Source organism: Microcebus murinus, chromosome 5, assembly GCF_040939455.1.
Source record: "Microcebus murinus isolate Inina chromosome 5, M.murinus_Inina_mat1.0, whole genome shotgun sequence".
Taxonomy (NCBI): domain Eukaryota; kingdom Metazoa; phylum Chordata; class Mammalia; order Primates; family Cheirogaleidae; genus Microcebus; species Microcebus murinus.
Genome location: NC_134108.1, coordinates 68,375,137 through 68,396,177, shown reverse-complemented (window position 1 = coordinate 68,396,177; position 21,041 = coordinate 68,375,137). Strand labels below are relative to the sequence as shown.

The window sequence follows — 21,041 nt, the reverse complement described above, 5'->3', positions numbered from 1 at the left end:
AAGCTGATTATGGAAACAAAAGTAGGGTTGGCCTGCCACTTGGATGCCTTGTTGAGGTTGCTGGCCACGAATTTACAGTGGCATTAGTCTATATGTATAATCTTCACCAGCATCCCAGATGGCAAGCAGTTATATCCATCTGTGTTAGGATTTTGATTACTGACATAGTAGAAGGACAGTGAACTAGTAGAGCTGGGGATGCTAGCAAAAGTGTGGCCAAGCAATGGTCCTGGACTCCAAGTTGGATGAGGAAGAAGCTGAAAATTACGAGACAGCAGTTTTAGACTATGGTTATAGTGTTTATAGAATAAGGAGGAGGCAATGGAGAGGGACAAATTTAAGATATAATAAAGGAGATAACTAATGGAGCAAAGTCCCTGAAGAGATAGAAAAGAATGGAAACCAATGTACAAGTAAATGGATTATTTTAAGGAAGAAGGATATGTATTCCTAAGAGACAGTGGAAAGGGACATAAGGGTTATACAGGTTCAGGGTCTTAGAAATGAAGATTTAAAATTAATCTATTAGAATGGCTTATTATTTTTGGTAAAATAAATGTTTACAAAACAAGAAAGACATTAAGTGACCACTCATTTTAAGTGAATCTACACACAAACTTTTATACTGGTTGAGTTAATTAGAGACAAACTGAAGAAATTGTAGTGGTTTTAGAATGGGCACAATCAACCCATCATGAAAAATATAGTTTACAAATTTATACGAACAAGCACATGAATTTTCTACAACATGCTACTCTAACAAACATTTTTAGTCTTAAGCTTCTAAGTCAACATCTACAAAACAAACATGATTCCTCAGCAAACTACTAGTTAGTGTATATAATCTAAACCTCTCATTACATTTTCTAGTCGAATCTTATTTAAAGAAAATGGGGCTTACCACTGAAAATATCCAGGGGTCCTTGGAGAAATGGCTGATTTCAGGGCTGGGATAGGGAAAGTACAAGGTAAACCTGAAACATCTTGAACCAGATAGCAGGGAAGTGATGAAAAATGATCCGAATGTGTCAAAAGGATACAAGAGCTAAACCAAACAAGCTCCTCCAGGCCAAATCTGGAATGATTTGAGAAGTAAAATTAATAATTACAGTAATGGGCTTAAATAACAGAAACTTAATGTCTCACAGTTCTGGAGACATTTGTTGTCTCCAGTTGTTATCAGGATTGGTTCCTCCTGAGGGCTACAGAATGAATGTTTACATATCCTGAAATTCATATGTTAAATCCTAATTTCTAATTTGATGGTATTTGGAGGCAAAGTCTTTGGAAGGTGATTAGGTCGTGAGAGTGGATCTTGAACCAGATAGTAGGGAAGTGATGAAAAATGATGCAATCATGTCAAAAAGATGCAGGAGCTAGACCAAAGCAGCTCTTCCAGGCCAATCTGGAATGATTTCAGAATTACAATTAATAATTACAGTAACAGTGCTATAGACTGAATGTTTGCATACCCCAAAATTCATATGTTAAATCCTAATGCCTAATTTGATGGTATTTGGAGGTGAGGTCTTTCTTTAGAAGGTTATTAGGTCATGAGCCTCGCCAGCAAGGAAGACGCGGCAACAGGAGTTCTTCTGACAGTGCTTTATTGGGGGATCCCTTAGGTTACATTTTGCGGAAGACGCAGAAAAGGGGAAGGGCAGTTCCTTATATACACTGCAAAGCAGGAAACTCATATCATTGGTTACATTCGACACACAGGCGCAGAACTTGTTTACCAGCGGGAGAAGCAAGGGCGAGGCACCGGATATCAGCGCCATATTTTAATGGCGTTGTCACCGCGCCCCACAGCTCCCCCTGTTTTATTTAATAAATGAGCACTGAGCAGCCGCTCAGCCCCGTCCTTCGACAGAGCGATCAAGGCTGCAGAGCCTCATAGCCAACAGCTGTCACCTTGCCTCGTGCAATGAGCAGAACTCGGAGGCGTGCAAAGGCTGACTGCCAGGCAGACAAAATGGGTAAGGCCTCTGTCTTAGGCTACATGGGTTGCTTCCCCATCATGGCTCAAATCTACGACGCTCAATGATGGGGCCCCATGCATTCCCGTCATGGAGTAACCTTACAGCCAACTCGGGGGGGGCTGCTGGGGCGATAACAGCGCCCTAGTTCAACATGTTTAGCCAAACCTGTGGGTTTTGCCCAAGCTCTAACGCAGCAAAAGCCTGAATCATCAATATCTGATTACGTTGGTTCTGACGCGCCATTCTGACAATGCACATGAGCCCTAATATGGCAATAAGCGCAAGGAGACCTGCCAAGGCACCCATACCAGCCCATTCCTTAAGATGATTGGCAGCCTGTGAAATCCAGCTAGTTAAACCTTCAGCAACAGCAAGATCAACCCGTGTAGAATTAATATGAATAATGGATTGCTGTAACTCAAGTAACAGTCCCTCAAATCCATGAGACCAATTAGACATTAGGTAATGGGACAGTTGGCGAGACAAGTTTGCTGCACGGGACAAATTATGATAGGGGATGGAGGTAACACATAAACCGGGCCACCGCTGCTCGCATCCCAGCTGCACAAGCTGCAACAACGAGTCCACTTGTTCTTGGACTAAGTCCACTCTTTGATTAATGATCGTAATTCCTCCTTTAAGCTGCGAGTTGACATTCACTTGGGTCGCCAAAGCGGTGAGGCAGGTCCAGTGAGATGTTGGTGGTGAGGAAACGAGGAAAGACGGTGGAGTCATGGCGGATCGGCATCGGGAAGACGTCCATCACCGCCCACCTGGGCTCCGCCCCGGACCCCGTCATCATCAGGTCCATCAGCAGGCTCAGCCACAACAGGCTCATCGTCGCTGGGATCTGGGCGGACTAGTCTGGTCAGCCGGGCTGGTACCCAAACAGGGTTCTCTTGGTCCTGTGGGAAAACACAAACAGATCCCCTGGATCTGGCCACTACCGGATCCGGGCCTTTCCACTGGTTAGACAACACATCCTTCCACTTTACCAGCTCCTTCTTAGGCTGTCCAGGTGCAACATGCCTGTCAGCGGCGGAGCGCCCTCTGGCGTCTAGGTTCAAAAAATTCAAAGTAAAGAGAGCAAGGGAAAGGCGTCCTTTTGGTGCCATTGCCGGTAAGGCATCTCCCCCTTTTTGTTTTTGCAGATACATTTTGAGTGTGCCATGGGCACGTTCCACAATGCCTTGCGCTTGAGGGTTGTAGGGAAGACCGGTGCGGTGCTCCACACCCAAGCGAGTGCAAAATTGTTGAAAAGCTTTGGAAGCATAGGCTGGGCCATTATCAGTTTTGACAATCTGGGGTTTACCCCAGGCTGCCCAAGCCTCTAGGCAGTGGGTAATTACCTGACTGGCCTTTTCCCCAGGCAGAGGAGTAGCATGAAGGACACCTGAGCAGGTATCAATAGAAACGTGCACATACTGTAATTTGCCAAATGAAGGAATGTGGGTGACATCCATCTGCCAAAGTTGCAGTGGGCGCAACCCTCGGGGGTTAACCCCAGTGTGAGTAACAGAACGAAAGGGAGCGCAAGATGCGCACTGCAGAACTATGTCACCAGACTCAGCGCGAGAGATGTTGAACTTGAGGCGCAGAGTTTCGGCTGGCACGTGATACAACTTGTGAAACTCAGTAGCAGCAACAAGCGGGTCTGCTACCCAGAGGGCCCGAGTGGCGCGGTCTGCCAAGTTGTTCTTTGCCACCATGGGTCCTGGTAGCAGAGAATGGGCTCTGATGTGCTGAATAGAAAATGGGTTTTTCCTGTTTAGAATAGTATTCCTAATTTCTGTAAATACAGAAAAGACTGCACTTTTGGCAAGAATGTGAAAGGAGTTTTCTAACTGTTTAACTGCGTTGACCACATAAAAGGAGTCTGAGATGATGTTGATAGGTTCAGTGATAGTACTGAGAACCAGACCGACTATGGTACACTCTACTAGCTGAGGAGAAGAACAGTCAAACTGTTTTGTATACACCTTGTCTTGAATGACATAGCTCCCAATACCTGTCTTAGAGCCATCGGTATACACATCCAAGGCATCAACCAAAGGTAACAGTGACGTTACTCTTGGAAAAATGAGCTCGTTTCTCATTGCAAACTGCAGTAAGGCATGTCTGGGATAATGGTTGTCAATGCTCTCTGGGAAGGTGCATCTCAATATGGCCCATACATCAAGAGTGGCACATAAGGTGTTTACCTGATTGGCAGTATATGGACAGATCAGGCTATCAGGAAAGCGTCCGAAATGAGAAACAGCCAAGTTAATACCCTTTAATGCTATCTCAGCCACACAGGTAGGATAATGGCCAATCACTTTTCCTGGAGAGGCTTGAGGATGCACCCATAAAAGGGGACCATCCTGCCAAAGCACTGCCGTAGGGAGCGTAGGAGAAGGGAGTACACAGAGGGAGAAAGGATCATGGTGTTGAATGCGCACTAGTTGCGCCCTTTGAATTGCTTCTTCTACCTTATGAAGAGCCTTAAGGGCCTCAGGAGTCAAAGTTCTAGGAGACGTGATGTGTGAGTCTCCCTCTAGAATCTGAAATAATGGCTTCAGTTCTGCTGTGGTAAGACATAAAAAAGGTCGAAGCCAATTGATATCTCCTAGCAGTTTCTGAAAATCGTTTAAGGTCTTCAAGGCATCTCTTCGGATGGACAGTCTTTGGGGCACAATCTTGTCAGGGAGAATATTACTGCCAAGAAACGTGCCTACCTCTCCCTCTTGCACCTTTTCAGGGGCAATCAACAAGCCTTTTCTTTTCAAGTGAGCCTGAAGGGATGCGTAAGCTTGGTGAAGCATGCCCTCATTACGATGACATAAGAGAATGTCATCCATGTAGTGAATAATCTTTACCTTTGAAAACTTCTGCCTAACCGGCTGGATAGCTGAGGCTACATAAAGTTGGCACATAGTGGGACTGTTAGCCATGCCCTGAGGCAAAACCTGCCATTGATATCTTGCATCAGGCTGCTCGTGGTTTGTGGAGGGCAGCGTGAATGCAAATCTGTTCTTATCCTGCGGATGCAGAGGAATAGAGAAAAAACAGTCTTTGATGTCTATAATAATAAGGCTCCAACGTTTAGGCAATGCTGAGAGAAGGGGCAATCCTCTTTGAACAGGCCCCATAAGCTGCATCTGGGCATTAATTGCTCTAAGGTCATGCAACAGTCTCCATTTACCAGACTTCTTTTTAATTACAAAAATAGGAGTATTCCAAGGAGATTGAGAGGGTTCAAGATGTCCAAGAGTAAGCTGTACTTGTACTAAATCATGGGCAGCATGTAACTTCTCTTTAGGCAAGGGCCACTGAGGCACCCACACCGGCTCCTCTGTTTTTCAGGGTATGGGCAGAGGATCTCCAGCGGCGAGCGGCCTCTAAGAAAAACCCAGCCCTTCCCAAGGCGGGGCATGCGGAGGTGGGCGGTACCGCTCACAACCTGCCGCTTCTTGAAAAATTGGTTTCTCTTTCTTTTTTAGTTTCTCATCTGACTCTAGGCTATACGGGGGCGGCCACTTAGTACCTCCGCCGGCTGCACCTGGAGCAGTTTCAGGAGCGATCTGTGTCGCCTCCTGTGTATCGAGCTGCCGGAGCTCCCTCCTTAAGTCAGCGAAAGTAGGGCACGGAGGGTCTCCTCCCTCGGAGTCAGAAGACTCGGACGAGGACCCAGACTTGTCAGAGTGAGGCTCAAAGTGCAAGTCTGGAAACTGTGGTACCGGGGGCAGGGGCGTGGCCAATGCCCCTGAGCTAGTCCCCGACCTTTGTTGCTTGTTTCGCAACTTCTCCTTATCACTCCTCGCTGCAGCACCTCTCCCACATCCTCCTTCTGAACACTCGGACTGAACCTCCGCTAATTGCTCTGCAGCACTCTGAGAACCGAGAGGATCACATTTCAAACAATCTAAAATTAATTTATGAAGCAGAAGCACACCGGGTTGTAAATCTGATGCTCCCTTAAGGTCTCTCCCTAGTTTTTTCCAGGACGCTATCGTCAGCGAACCAGAGCCTAAAAACCAAGGAGCCATCCGGTCCACTTCCTTCAAAAAATTCTTTAAATCGCGTTTCTCAATGTGAATCCTATTACTAGATAAAAGGTTCTTCAGAGGCCACACAAAGCGCCGAAGCGGTATGTTGTCCATAGTGACTTGGGGAAAGGGAGAGAACGGCCGTCCCGCACGTCAGTTCTGAACTCACCTCCTAATGAGGTCGTCTCCGCTGGTGCTTCAAGGTTGTTTCGTTTTCCCGGGTTTCGGCACCACTTGTCGCGCCCACCTCGCCAGCAAGGAAGACGCGGCAACAGGAGTTCTTCTGACAGTGCTTTATTGGGGGATCCCTTAGGTTACATTTTGCGGAAGACGCAGAAAAGGGGAAGGGCAGTTCCTTATATACACTGCAAAGCAGGAAACTCATATCATTGGTTACATTCGACACACAGGCGCAGAACTTGTTTACCAGCGGGAGAAGCAAGGGCGAGGCACCGGATATCAGCGCCATATTTTAATGGCGTTGTCACCGCGCCCCACACATGAGGAAGGATCTCTCTTAGTGCCCTTCTAAAAGAGACTCCAAAGAACTCCTTGGCCCCTTCCACCATGTGAGATTATAGTGAGAAAACAGCCATTCATGAACCAGGAAGCAGGTCCCCACCAAACCTTTTATCTGCTGATACCTGGATCTTGGACTTCCCAGCCTCCAGAAAGTGAGAAATAAATTTGTTTTTATAAGCCACCCTATCCATGGTATTTTATTATAACAGCCCAAATAGACTACGACAAATCGATTATAACCCATTGAATTTTTTTAAATCCATAAATTCATAATAATACTAAATAAAGAAAGAAGAGGATGGAATGTGTCATGGATTGTATTGTATCTCCCAAAGTTCATATGCTGAAGTCCTAACCTCTAGTACCTCAGAGTGTAATCTAATTTGGAGATAGGGTTTCATAGAGGTAATGCAAGTTAAAGTGAAGTGATTAGTGTGGGCAATAATCTGATATGACTGATGCCCTTATAAAAAGGAGATAACTGCATACATAGACATACATAGAGGGATGATATTGTGAAGAGTCATAGAGAGAGAATGACCATCTACAATCCAAGGAAAGATGCCTGGAACAGATTCTTCCCTTACAGCCCTCAGGAGGAACCAATCCTGATAACAACTGGAGTTTAGACATCTGGCCTCCAGAACTGTGAGACATTAAGTTTCTGTTATTTAAGCCACTCTGTTTACAGTGCTTGGTCATAGCAGCCGCAGCAAACCAATACAAGAGGAAGAGCTATTTTCTATAATAAATCTAAAGAAATAATAGAATTTGAAAATCACCATTACACTATCATAATAATAATAATTGATTTAGGCAAAATGCTAAAATTAAGTGCCTGCTAAAATTCAGTGAGTAAAAGTGATTGGGAACAAAATATTACACAGTTTTATGGGAATCTCCCCACATATTACTCAATAATTAATTAAGAAATGGTAACTTTACAATGGAGAAATATGGCAGACACCACCTTAACCAAGTAGTCAAAGTCAATATTACCATTAAATGGGACAAACTGACACCCAAAAAATCACAGACACCTAAATTTTAAGACAGTTTACAAAACAATTGGCCTGCTCTTTTCAAAAAATATCAATGTCATGGAAGACAAAAAAAAAGGACCATTTCAAATTAAAGGAGATAAAGTGACATGAAAACTAAATATCATGCTAGATTGAATCCTGCATTAGAAAAAGAAATTTCTATAAAAAATATTATTAGGATAGTTGTTTTCTAAAATTTTAGGAATGCACATGAAAATCTTCAGGCCTAATTCATACTATTGCATCAGAAACTCTGTGGGTAGAGCCTAGACCTGGCAATCTGTGTTTTAACAGATTTGACTCCATTTGACTCTGATGCATACTGAAGTTTGAGAACTACTGTGATAAGTGATAGTATTAAGACAACATTAAATTTCCTGGATTTATAATTATTATGTAAATGAATTAATTTATGTAAATGAATAATTATGTAAATGAATATCCTTGTTCTTAAGAGATATATGTTAAAGTATTTAGAGGTAAAGGGTTGCATTAGTTATCTATTACTGAGTAAAGAAATTATCCTAACATTTACTGGCTTAAAACAACACGTAGTTATTATCTCACCGTTTCTGTGGGTCAAGAGCCTGGGCACAGCTTACCTTGGTGCATGTGGCTCAAGCCTTCTCAGAAGATTGCAGTCAAGCTGTTTTCAAGAATATGGCCTCATCTAAAGACTCCATTGTATGTGTGTGAGGGGGCATTTTCAACCTCACTCGTGTGACTGCTGGCAGAACTTGGTTTCTTGCCAATATAGTCTCTATACACAGCCTGGGTGTACACTCATCACATGACATCTGGTGATATACGAGAGAGCAAGACCTTCAGAGAGTGAGAGATGAGAGAGAGAGAGTGCCTAAGAAGCTATTCTGTATTTGTAACCTAATCCCAAAAGTGATATCTGATTACTTCTGCTGTATTCTCTTCATAAGAAGTGAGTTAGCAGGTCTACTCTATACTCAATGGGAGGGGACTACACAAGGGTGGGATCACTGAAGACTACCTTAGAAACCTTCAACAAGGGACATCATATCTGCGATGGATTCTGAAATGGCTCAGCAAATATAATAATAATAGTCATATGTATATGTGGGAATGTGTGAAAATATAAATTCATTGCAGTATTTTGTAATAGTACTGCATAGTCCAGTACTGTAACTTTTCTGTACTTGAATATTTTTCAAAGTAAAATATTTAAAAAGAGAAAATAGAAGATAAAAACACAGAAGTATCCATTCACAATACAGTTTAAATTAATACCAAAAATTTAATGTATAGGTAATTTTATTCATTATATTCACATAGTCAATTTTTTCTTTTCATAGAGACCAATACTTATTTTTTAAACAAAACTTCATAATCAGTTGAGTATTTTCATTGTTTACTTGATATCTACTTTCTCCAGCACCCTGAACAACATTACTATATTTGTACAAATTACAGACTTTTAAAATTATAGCCTTCACAAAACTGTAAGATGATAGAAATCACTTCTACTGTTAGAAGAGATAAGAAAAAGATAGGAAAAAGAAAAATGATTAATAAAAGCTTTAGCTTTCTAGAAAAAAATACTAAAAATTTATATAGCATAATTTATTGTTTCCTAAATTATGTCTGCAATATTAGTTCCCAATATTTACAATCTTAAATGACTATTAGGCAAATGCATATATAATAAGCAAGTATTCCAGACTAAATTCCATCCTCCAAATTTAATTCATTTGTTTTTTTTTTCATTTGGGGGTTTTTACATTAAAAAATACCATTCAGACTCAAACAAGAGAAGAAAATTATACAATCCTAAAACAAGGAAAAATCCTTCCTGATCAAAACTTGCTGCTTGAGATCCTTTAGTCCAGTTACATTATAGAAGTTGCTAGGACCTAATATAGATATAATTTTTAAATTAACCATTTACTATACATATATTAGTCCTTCCATTTTTTTTCTCTTGTAGATAATTACAAGCAACAGTTGGTACCACAAGTAACCTGAGACTGTCATCAATTATCAAATAGGATTACCTACAACTCCTTCCCCAACACTCTACAGTTATGCTAGTTTTTCCAAATTCAATATTTCCTTGCAGTAACTCTTACACGTGTCTGGTATATGATTACCAAAGTTCATCTCTTAATGTGGCAGCATCAATGTCATTGTTAATCTCCCATCCTTGGCTCATGCTCTGTCTAATTAAATAGTATTTCACGGACCATTACCTTATAAAATTACCAAAAAGAAATAGGGCAATATTTTTCTGACTCAGTCCTCTCCCACATAATTCAGATGACTCAGAACCCATCTAAATCTTCTCTCCCAGCTCAAAACTGAGAGGAGAACCCATAGGGGAAGTCACATATTACTATCTTCCTCTTCAATCATGTTGACCTTGGCTTCTGAGCTTCTGATTCTTTCTGTGGACATGCAACCTTTCCGAAGGTATCTGACAAACCAGGATGCTGCCAATACCCAGAAAATTCAAGCTTGCTGAGGATGCCAGCTTGGTGCCAAAACAAGACCGCTCAAGACACCTTTAACGTGTATCTTTCTTGTCCATAGTATATCTCAAAGAAGCACTGTGTGACTTAGTCTCAAATGAAAGCTCTTCTGACTGATACACACTTCAACTTGCTCTCCCTCTCTGGTACCCAGAAGCCTTAAGATCATCATGTTTTGGTGCAACCAGGTGTATACCCTACTTTCACCTAGGCTAGGATTTGCAGGGCATAGTACTGTAAAGAAGGGAGTTGTATAGAGAGAGCTCCAGAAATCCACAGAGGGGTCATCTCATGTCTTTGACTAGTTATCTATGCACACTTTTAATGAAACTCTTATCAAGCTAATAAAGGAACCATCAAAGAACAGAAGGATGGACAATTTCAGAACTTACACAGGACTGGAAATAGTTCACATTACCACCAGCCAGAGTGTAGAGACCTTGTAATATATGGGCCATTGGGTACCGTCCTCACAAGGATATCGCCTTAGTAATGGGACTAAATTAGTCCCTAAAGGCTATTCTGGATCTTTCCTAACAAATTCTAAAATAAGGCTTGGAAGAATCAGACTAATCCCAAGTAAATTAATTGTGTGTCAAAATAAAGTCCAACGTTTTTTAAAAGATTACAACACAATTCAACACTTAGCAAAGTAAAATCACAAGGTCTAGCATTCAATCAAAATACAGCGAGCATGCAAAAAAGTAGGAACATATAACCCATAACCAAGGAAAAAAAATCAATCAATGGAAACAGATGCAGAAATAACACAGATTATGGAATTTGCAAACAAGGACATTAAAAGAGCTATTGTAACTATACTCCACGTGTTCAAGAAGGTAGGGAAAAACATGAGCATAATGAGGAAGAAATGAAAGACATTTAAAAAGAATCAAATGAAACTTTAAGAGATGAAAAATACAATGTCTACATGAAAAATATTCTGAATGAGATGGCAGGAGAAAATAAGAAAAATAAATATGCTAAATGGTATTATGAGCAGCATCAAATTAAATGAAAAAGAAAAGCAAACCTGAAGTTATGGAATTAGAAACTAAGCAAAATAAAACACAAACAGTATGTATACCATGAAGTACTATTCAGCTCTAAGAAACAATGGTGATATAGCACATCTTATATTTTCCTGGTTAGAGCTGGAACCCATATTACTAAGTGAAGTATCCCAAGAATGGAAAAACAAGCACCACATATACTCACCAGCAAACTGGTATTAACTGAGCAGCACCTAAGTGAACACATAGGTACTACAGTAATAGGGTATTGGGCAGGGGGTAGGGAGGCGGGTATATACATACATAATGAGTGAGATGTGCACCATCTAGGGGATGGTCATGCTGGAAACTCAGACTTGTGGGGGAAGGAGGGGAAAGGGCATTTATTGAAACCTTAAAATCTGTACCCCCATAATATGCCAAAATAAAAAAAAAAGATAGAGTTTGCAGCAAAAAAAAAAACAAAAACCCACAAACAGTAAAGAGACTGGAAAAAAAAAAAACAGAGCATTAGTAACCTGTGATATAACATCAAATAGTCTAAAATACTTCTAATTACAGTCCCAAAGATGAGGAAAAAATATTTAAAGAAATAAATATTTTCCAAATTTGATGAAAACTATAAACCCACAGATACAAGACTAAAGGTCAAAGAACAGCAAACAGAATAAATATAAAGAAAACCACATCAAAACACATAATCTAATTTCTGAAACTCAAAAATAAAAAATAGCCATAGAAAAATGGCAGTATGTAGAGAGGAACAAATATAAGAATATTAGCCATTCTCACTGGAGTTAAGTGATACCTCATTGTGGTTTTAATTTGCATTTCCCTAATGATCAGAGATACTGAGTACTTCTTCATGTTTGTTAGACATTAGTCTGTCTTCTTTTGAAAAGTTTCTGTTCATGTCCTTTGCCCGCTTTTTAATGGGGTTGTTTGATTTTTTCTTGCTGATTTTCCTGAGTCAGGCAGGTAGGAGGTAGAAGGAGGGGATGAGTAAATTCACACCGAACAGGTACAGCGTGCACTATCTGGGGATTGGGCATGCTTGTAGCTCTGACTCAGGTGGTGCAAAGCAAATATATGTAACCAAAGCATCTGTACCCCCATAATACTCTGAAATTTTTAAAAAAAGAATAATATTATAAGAATTTTCATCTGAAGGTGTACAAGCCAGAAGACAATAAAGCAACATCTTTAATGTGCTGAAAAACTGTAATAAACAGTTTAAAAATAATAGCGGACATAAATGAAGAGAAAAAAATGAACTGGAAAATAGAGCTAAGAAAGTGCCCTAGAATGTAGTACATTGATTTATTCACTCAATGACTATTCGAGTTGTAATATGTGCCAGGCACTTTCCCTGGCATTGATGATATATCACAGAGCCAAACAAAAAAGTCCCTTTCTTGACCTTGTAGAGCCTATAATCAAGAGAAGAAGATATAATAAGCAAACAAACAAAATTAAGTACTGTATGTACTATGATATCTGGTAATAGTACTTAATAGTATAATAGTATTTTTTTTATTTCAGCATATTATGGGGATACAATGTATTTAAAGAAAAATAAAGAGAAACTAGAGACTGAAAGTAGGTACTACTTTAGATAGAATGCACGGAAATTGTTTTTGAAATGACTTGAGCAAATGCCTAAAAAAAGTGATGTGATAATCCATGAGAATGCCTAGAGGAAGATCATTCTAGGCAGAGGAAACACCAGTGCCAATGGCCCAAAATAGGAACACAATTGACATGTCGAAGAATAACAAGGGGGTGGGCTCCAAGAGAAAAAGATTAAAAAAATATAAAATAGCGTTTAAGAGACAGGTAAGATAGATAGGAGCACTCGAAGAACAAAGTTTAAGGAATGGGGGATGAGCTGGCAACTAAAGAAACAATGGCTCACAATTCTCTAGAAATCATGAACTGTATCACTCATTTCATCAAAGAAACATGAATCCCAAATAAAAGAAAGAAAATCCACCCACAGACAACTCGTAATAAACCTGTGGGATATCAAATACCAAAAATATCATTACTCAAAAAAAAAAAAAAATCTTGCAAACAACTCTTCGTGGCAGAACCATTTTCCTTACTCTTCAAGTTTCCCAGACTCTCTCCCAAACACTCCTCATCCCAGGAGGAGAGGAAGAGTCTATCTAACTGCAGAGAATGCACCCACCCATAGCCCAGCCCCTGGCTCTTGCCCGCTTTATATCTTTTTACATGCTGAGAGGGCATATCCTGCCCCGTGGAGGAAGGAACCTCCATCTACAGGACAGGCCTGTGGTGCTCCCATCGGGCCACGGACTGGGTGTTTCACAACTGCAGCTTACTTAAAGGGCTTCTCAAGCTCTGACTGCAGCAACTAAAGAACAAGTCTTTAATTTCCCACCCTTCAAATTTTTTTAGCATAAAGCAGTAAGATTGCTCATATACTACTGTCCACAACACAATTATGTTCTTTTATCAGTCAAAAGTTGACAAATCCAATCTCAGGGCAAGTTTTAAAAGATGGAAATGGTTGAACTACTAAAATAGCATAGCAAATTTAAAATGTCACTTAGAATTCTTCGTAAAGTGTTATGTCCTTTATGTTCACACTAATGTTTTTGAACTGCTTAGGAAATGCCATTTTTTTAAATTGAGGTGCAATGCACTTAACATAAAATTAATCATTTTAAAGTGAACAATTGAGGGGCATTTTGTACATTAACAATGTTGTGCAACCCCACATCTACTTAGTTCCAAAACATTTTCATTACCCCAAAAGAAAACCCTGTATCCATTAAACAGTTGCCCCTCCCCCACAGCCTCTGACAGCCACCAGTCTGCATTCTATCTCTATGAACACTTTTTTCTTCATATTTTATTTTCTTCATATTTCATATAAATGGAAACATACAATATATAGCCTTTTGTGTCTGCCTTTTTTCATTTAGCCTAATGTTTTCAAATTTCATCCACATTTTAGCATGTGTCATTACTTCACTCCTTTCATGACTGAATAATATTCCCTTGTATGTATATACCACAATTTATCCATTCATTTGTTCATGAACATTTAGGCTGTTTCTACCTTTTGGTTATTGTGAATAGTGCTGCTATGAACATGTGTGTACATGTACTTATTGAGTACCTGTTTTTATTTTTTTTTTGGATATATATCCATCCTAAGAGTAGAATTGCTGGGTCATATGGTAATTCTATCTTTAAGTTGTAACAACATGTTTAACATTGCAAAATTAAAAAGCCATTTGTTTTTAAATTTATAATGCTACATTATATTTTTGTCATACTTCTAATTTAGCCATTCAGCTAGCCCATTCAACTTTTGTCCCTTTAAAATAATATTTAATTTTTACTCACTGTATTTCAAATATATGTTCTTATTTTACATGTATTATTATCTATATGTATAAATCACAATTAAAAAATTTCTACATACTTAAATACCCTTATGCAATTGAGACATACATCTTCAAATTTCAAATACATTCAATGATGCTATTTTACTGGAAAATTTAACATATTTTTAATAGCTATGGGGTATTTGATACATTAAAACCGCTCTAAAGTATAGTTTAATTTAGCTCAAATTCAGAAGTGAATATTTTAAGTTTTTATTTATACATCTATAACATTGTCTAATGATAATTCTGGTGATTCTTTTTTATTAGCTGGCATTCAAAATATATTACTTAATCTTTATCCAACTATATCGAATGCTAGTTTACTCAAAACTACCATGGCCAGTAATAAGTTAAATATATTCCTGGAAAATCTACTCAAAAAGAATATTTCTACCATTTACATTAAATGACATCCATATTATAACTGTAATTTCAAAGGTAAAGAAGAACATTTTCTAAATAGATTCTGATGACCAATTTTCTTTACTCATCTCCAGCATAAATGTCTAATTTGAAATTGTCTTTATTTAAATTTTCGATTATCAGTTCTCTCTCTCTCTCACACACACACACACACAAAAGCACATTCTATCTTGAGCCATCATGCCAGTTTATTACAGTCAGAGCCTTTGTCTCCAAGTAATTCTGCCTCTATCTGGAAAAATACTTCACTTATGGACTATATAATGATTTTCATGTTACTTAATGTGGCCACATGGACATATAATGACATATATCCACCATCTAAGACATAAAATTTTAAGAAAAGAACACAAACAAAGCCCTGATTATCTGTTCTTCCACTTTCCTTGGGACCACTCAAGAGTGATTAGATTATGCAGAAAGCAGCATTGTATACTAGATAAAACACAGGCCTAAAATAAACAAACAATCACACATAGTATCATAATTGTCATAATAGGTATGTGGGAGGTATAGAACTTTGCAAAGAAGGAAGAAAATTGCTGAGCCTGGGTGTCTCGTGCCTTCTCCGAGAAGTAATGCTACCAGGATGCACAGGGAACTGCCAAACAGAAGAGGAGGGATCGTGAGCACTTGCACAGGACACAGACAGAGGCCAGAAGCATCATGGTGGCTTCAAGAAACCACAAGTAGTCTGGTACTTCTACTTCACAAAGTGTGAAAGACATTAACCAGAAGAGGTGAACAGGGGCCAGACTACTCTCAGCCTTACAGGTCATGCTAAGAAGCTTGAATTTAATTCTCTAAGTAATGGCAACTATTAAAAGAATTTTATTAAAAGGAAGCTGGTTGAGAGTTTTTGCTTAGTCCAGGTAAGAAATAACAGACTTTGACCAAACGAAGTTAGCAAAAACAAAAGAAAAGATGGAATTTATACATGTGCAGGGTATAAAATGGACAGAGCTTGGTGTCTGGTTAGGAGTTCAAGCCAAGGTGTCATAGGAAAGGGAGAGACGAAGAGAGCATGAGTCCCAGGTAGACCCAGTCTAACTTCTGCCATGCATGTGGACCTCAGTGTCCCCACCTCTCAAAGAAGGAATGAGATATGATGACCCACCTGTAAGGTCCCTTGGGGCAGAAACACACTGTAATTCTACATTATGGACTTAGCCTTTCTGGAGCACAGAGAGAGGAGTATTCCAGTGCCAGGCAGAAGACTGGAGGGACAAAGCTCACCAACAAAAAAAGCTCAGGCTTGCTATTAAAGGAATTGAATGCAAATAGCCACAAATTCCCAAACATCTTTAAATGTAGACTTATTTGATAAATCTGAGGCCTTATCGTCTATCATCTCATGTTTGGAAGAAAACTAGAATGTAAGTTCTTTAAGAAAGACAACAATCTCTTACAGTATCTACTACACTGTGTTACTTCACCCTAAAGAAAATCAAATGTAATTGCTTGATTATGATATTCCAGGCATTTGTAATTTTGTTCTGCATTGGAAATGAATTTCATTTATACCATCACCTGAAGGACCACGTAGAGATCAACCACATATACAAAGTGCCTGCCACACAGAGCGCAAAAGCCTTGGTTTTCTCTCTCCCTCTCCACAAGGCAAATAAGCAAACAACAAATCTTCAAGGGTCTTGTAAATGTTACAGGAAGTTTGTAGCCTAAGTAGATTTTTGCAATGCTAATGATTTTTCATATTTCTCGCCAAGACTTGTTTACTTGCTCAAAATAGTAACATTCTCTTCCCTTATACATTTCATTTTCCTTCTCCAAGCCAGAGTTTAAATATACGATTCCAAAACTTGTCAGACAATAAGACTGATTCTCCCTGTGTCCAAGCTATTCCATAATTATAAATTAGACATTGTCTTATGGTCACTAGGGCCTCAAACCTGATTCTTTATAAACTAGTTCCCTCAGTGAGCCAATAAATGTTAATGCTTCTTCCAAAGGTAATTAACATAAAAAATTTTAAGTAGGAAGAGGTGGATAATTGTAATAAGATCAGAAATTACTTCAAATTCCAATAACAATTAACTTAGAATTGTTTTTAATACAGGAAGTATTACTGCAAGTTTTAGTCTGTGGGTTACAGTGCTTCTAAGACAAAAACCTCAAAAACAATTAACACATGGGTCTCAAAGGTTTCTGCTAAACTCCATTCACATATGCAACTAATTCATTTCTCTCACCATATCTATTTATTCAAAAAATGTGTTGAATTTCTTCTACAACCAAAGCATCCAGTATACAGAAGTAAATGCCACTGGCATGGTTCTTTTCCTCGTAGAAATTAAAGTCTCCCACTGGTGTAGAGAGATAGTAAATAAGTAATATAAACGTAAACAGGAATAAGAAGAGTAAAAAAAAAAGACATTAAATGGTGTCTGCTATCTGGTTCTTCCCAAGGCTGACCTCCTACCCCACTCCCAGAGGCTTCTACCTGCTAAGATGAAGGTGTCTATATTGCCTGGGCAGCTATTCAGCTTTTTATCATGCTAATGGGCAAGGTAGTAGAAAGAAAAACCAAAAAATATCTAGAGACATTAATGATATCTAGAGTAAAAATAACAGAGCTACTTCTTAGAGGGAAAAAACACCCTTATAAAAGAGGCAACAGCTTTATAGGCTGTGTTTTGACCACCATTGCTGGCCATGATGAAAAAAACAGGACTTTTGGATTTATCCCCTACCATAAACAAATGGAAAAAAAGACAAAACATATGAAACAATGGCTTTGTATTTTCTCAAGAGAAGAAAGCGAAAATTTTATTTTTTCATAGAATGACAGATTTTTTTAATGTGACCTTGGCCTTATTTGTGTTATAGTTGGGCAGCTACCATTAGAGATTTGGGATCTAAAGTGCAGTACTCACCTGGCCTTAAATAAAATAATCACCTCATATTTGTGCAGATAGAGTACATTTACTCTGACAGAGGGAATATCACAATTAGAGTACAAAAGTACAGTGACTTTTCTTAGCTATTAATACAGAGCCAGAGGGAATTGATGGACACTACCCTCAGAATTCTTGATGGGTTCACCAAACTGAGGAAGCCAACGAAACATAAAATGCTAATGATCCAGCTTCCATGGATATCATATTTCTTAAGAAGTTGGGGTTCTTGGATGAAAAAAGAGATCAATGTCAGATAAATTGGGACTAGTCCAAGGTCTCTGCCATATTCTAACATCAGAGATCAGGTCTGCTGGAGATTCAGCTGCCACCATAAGTCAACTGGATAAGTACACATAGGAATAAGAATGGTGCTTGAAATTTGAGAAAGGTAGCCAAACTTCCTAGCAGGTACTGGGACTAAGAAAAAAGAGGCTAAGTAATTTTTAGAGCATGCCACATAAATGGTAGATGAATGGCAAGCATCAGAGTGAATTGTTGCTCTCTAAGCAAGGGGGAGCTAGGCTGCACTAGGTGTTATGCACATCATCAAAATGCCCAGGACCTCAGTGACTGTGGCAGACAACTTCAGAGTCCTACAAAGAGTATACAGCGGGGTGGAGAAGAACGGGTTTCACAGTCCAAATTCATACACCTGAGCGTAAGTGACATAAATTAAAGATCACAAGCTGGTCATATTTAACCAGTAGACTATTTGATTTGATCTGCATAATGTTTTAGAAATCAGAAAATTTTCCATAAAAATTTAGATTTCTGGCTTCTCTGAGAAGGCTGGAAAATCTGGGAACACTGAATAAAAACAGCCAGCCCTCTTTGGATGGGGCATGGACCTTCCCTTGCCCTCAGTCCTCCCCTTCTCTATGCTGGTGTATCCAGTATGGCAGGCATCACTCCCCTGCTTCTTCCTTGCAAATAAATGCAGCTGTCTTTAAGGTAGTATTGAACCCAGCCCCAGCAAAATACTTACTTTTGAAAACATCCTTTTGCAGCTATGGGCAGCAAAAGGAAATGTGACAATGTCTGGCCAACGAAACATAAGAGGAAGACTTTAGAGGAAGATTACAGGAAGGCTTTGCTTTTCCTCATAAATGGGTATATCCCCTGCCCACGTCCCCCGGACTTGAATAAAGATGTGATAAATGGAGTTGAAGCAGCCATCTTGTCAAATGAGTAAAACCAACTAATGGAACTCCATCTTGAGCTGCTGGAGTAGACTTGGAAAGGTCAAAGTGAGGTGCTTATGCCTCAGCTCTCTGAATCCAAGCCCTAAACAAGGAAGGACACAGGGCAGAAGAATCAGAGCCTACAGGTTGAGCTAGAGATTGCACCCTCTGCTAATCACAGGATGGTGGATTCACATAAATGCTATCACTATGATCACATGAACATTATTCCTTTGGCATTTCAGAGATCCTGTCCTCTTTCTTGCACAGGATCACAGGTTCCTGGGAGGAAAGGGATTAGCTCCTCAGGTTGTCACATTTCCCTTCTGGGAGATTACAAATTTTTCTTAAATCCGGCATCAAGTACTCAGATTCTTATTTAGAATCTATTTTTATTGTTCTTAATGTATTCACATTCTCTCTATCTTACCATTAGGTAGAATTTTTATAAATGTCATGGTCAGTCTATCAGAGGAAATTGGGTTTGTCCACAAGTTGTAGAGATGCGAAATAATGGCATAAATAGAAATTTACTTCTATCTTATATAAAGGTGTGGGCATTAGTATTGCAGAACTTGTATGCAGAACTGTATCCTCAGGGATACAGGTTCTTTTCAGCTCACTGCTTCACCACCCTAAGGTGATACCAGACTCTGTGAGGTTCAAATTGTCAGCCACTGTCTTCATGTTTCAGTCCACAGGATGGAAAAAGGTTTGAAGAAGTATGGTAAAAGGCATGTAATAGCTGTCTTTTAAAGAAAGTTCCCAAAAGCTACAAGACACTTCTGCTTATATCTCATTGGCCAGGACTTGGTCACATGGCCACACCCTGCTACAAGGGAAACTGGTAAATATTTATTGTATACCCACAGTGATGAGTTAAATAAACCAATAGCAACGGAAGAGGGGATAATATTGAGAGATAATTATCAATGTCTACTACAGAAAGTTACAGAAAACTACCCATTAAAATCTTGCTTGTCTATAAATATACAAGGAAATTAATCCATTCATATTAAACCACTAGGTCCCTCAAAACAGAGCACATTTTTAATATAGGACTATCTATAATATTTTTAAGCATGATATTAAAGTAATAAAAACAGATACTACACTTGATCTTAGCCAAAAGGCCGAGAAGCAATTTTTAAGCATGATAAAAAGGGGATTTTTTACCAAATATCCATTTGGACTTTCTAATGTTGTATCATGTAGAAGAATGATCTATTAAAAATTAAAATGAAAAAAAATTCTGCTAAGCAACAGTGAGTTAATTACTAATCTTTCTGATCTTTGTCATATCAGATTTAGAATAGAAAATTATCTCAGGCCAAACACAGTGGCTCACACCTGTAATCCTAGCACTTTGGGAGGCCACGAAGGGAGGATCACCTGAGGCCAAGAGTTTGAGACCGGCTGAGGAAGAGTGAGACCTCTTCTCTACAAAATTTTTTTTAAAAAATTTGCTGGGAGGAGGAGGATCAAGATGGCGGACGAGAAACACCGCCAGAAAGCCAGAAAGAGTGTCTCTGCAGAAAAGACAGATTCTAGCAGAAATTAGGGGAAAAAAAGCAAGAAGGCGAGCATACAGCAGACGAGGGCCGGAAGGAGGGGTACCTGAGACCCCGGGAGACTCCACGGGAGGAGGCTGCGGAGGAGAACTGGAAGCTGAGACCGCCGGAGACCGCCAGAGACCAGCGGCAAGGGTAGGTGGATAAATCACCTTTCCCCTCCCCTGCATTTGGGACTACTGGTGGGCTCCCCAGGGGGTGGAGAGACCTGCGGACACCAGCCCAGAGATGGCCGCCGCCAGCTAGCGGTGAGCCTGTAGCGGACGCAGCACCAGACTCCCAACTCCCTCCTGGCCACCTCCGTGTGCACAGACCCGAGCTGCGTGGCAGGCGCCATACTGCCTCCTTCTCCCCTCCACCGACCCTACCCGTGGCTGCCCAGAGAGACAATATAGCCACGAGCCGGAGGCACCTCCAGGGAACGGGACCTTCCCTTTTGG

General features: G+C 39.7%; 1 pseudogene; it reads right to left on the bottom strand.

Moving 5' to 3' along the window:
- Window positions 1-20,052: 20,052 nt before the first annotated feature.
- On the bottom strand, window positions 20,053-20,175 carry LOC142871154 (uncharacterized; annotated as a pseudogene).
- Between the last annotated feature and the right edge of the window lie 866 nt (window positions 20,176-21,041).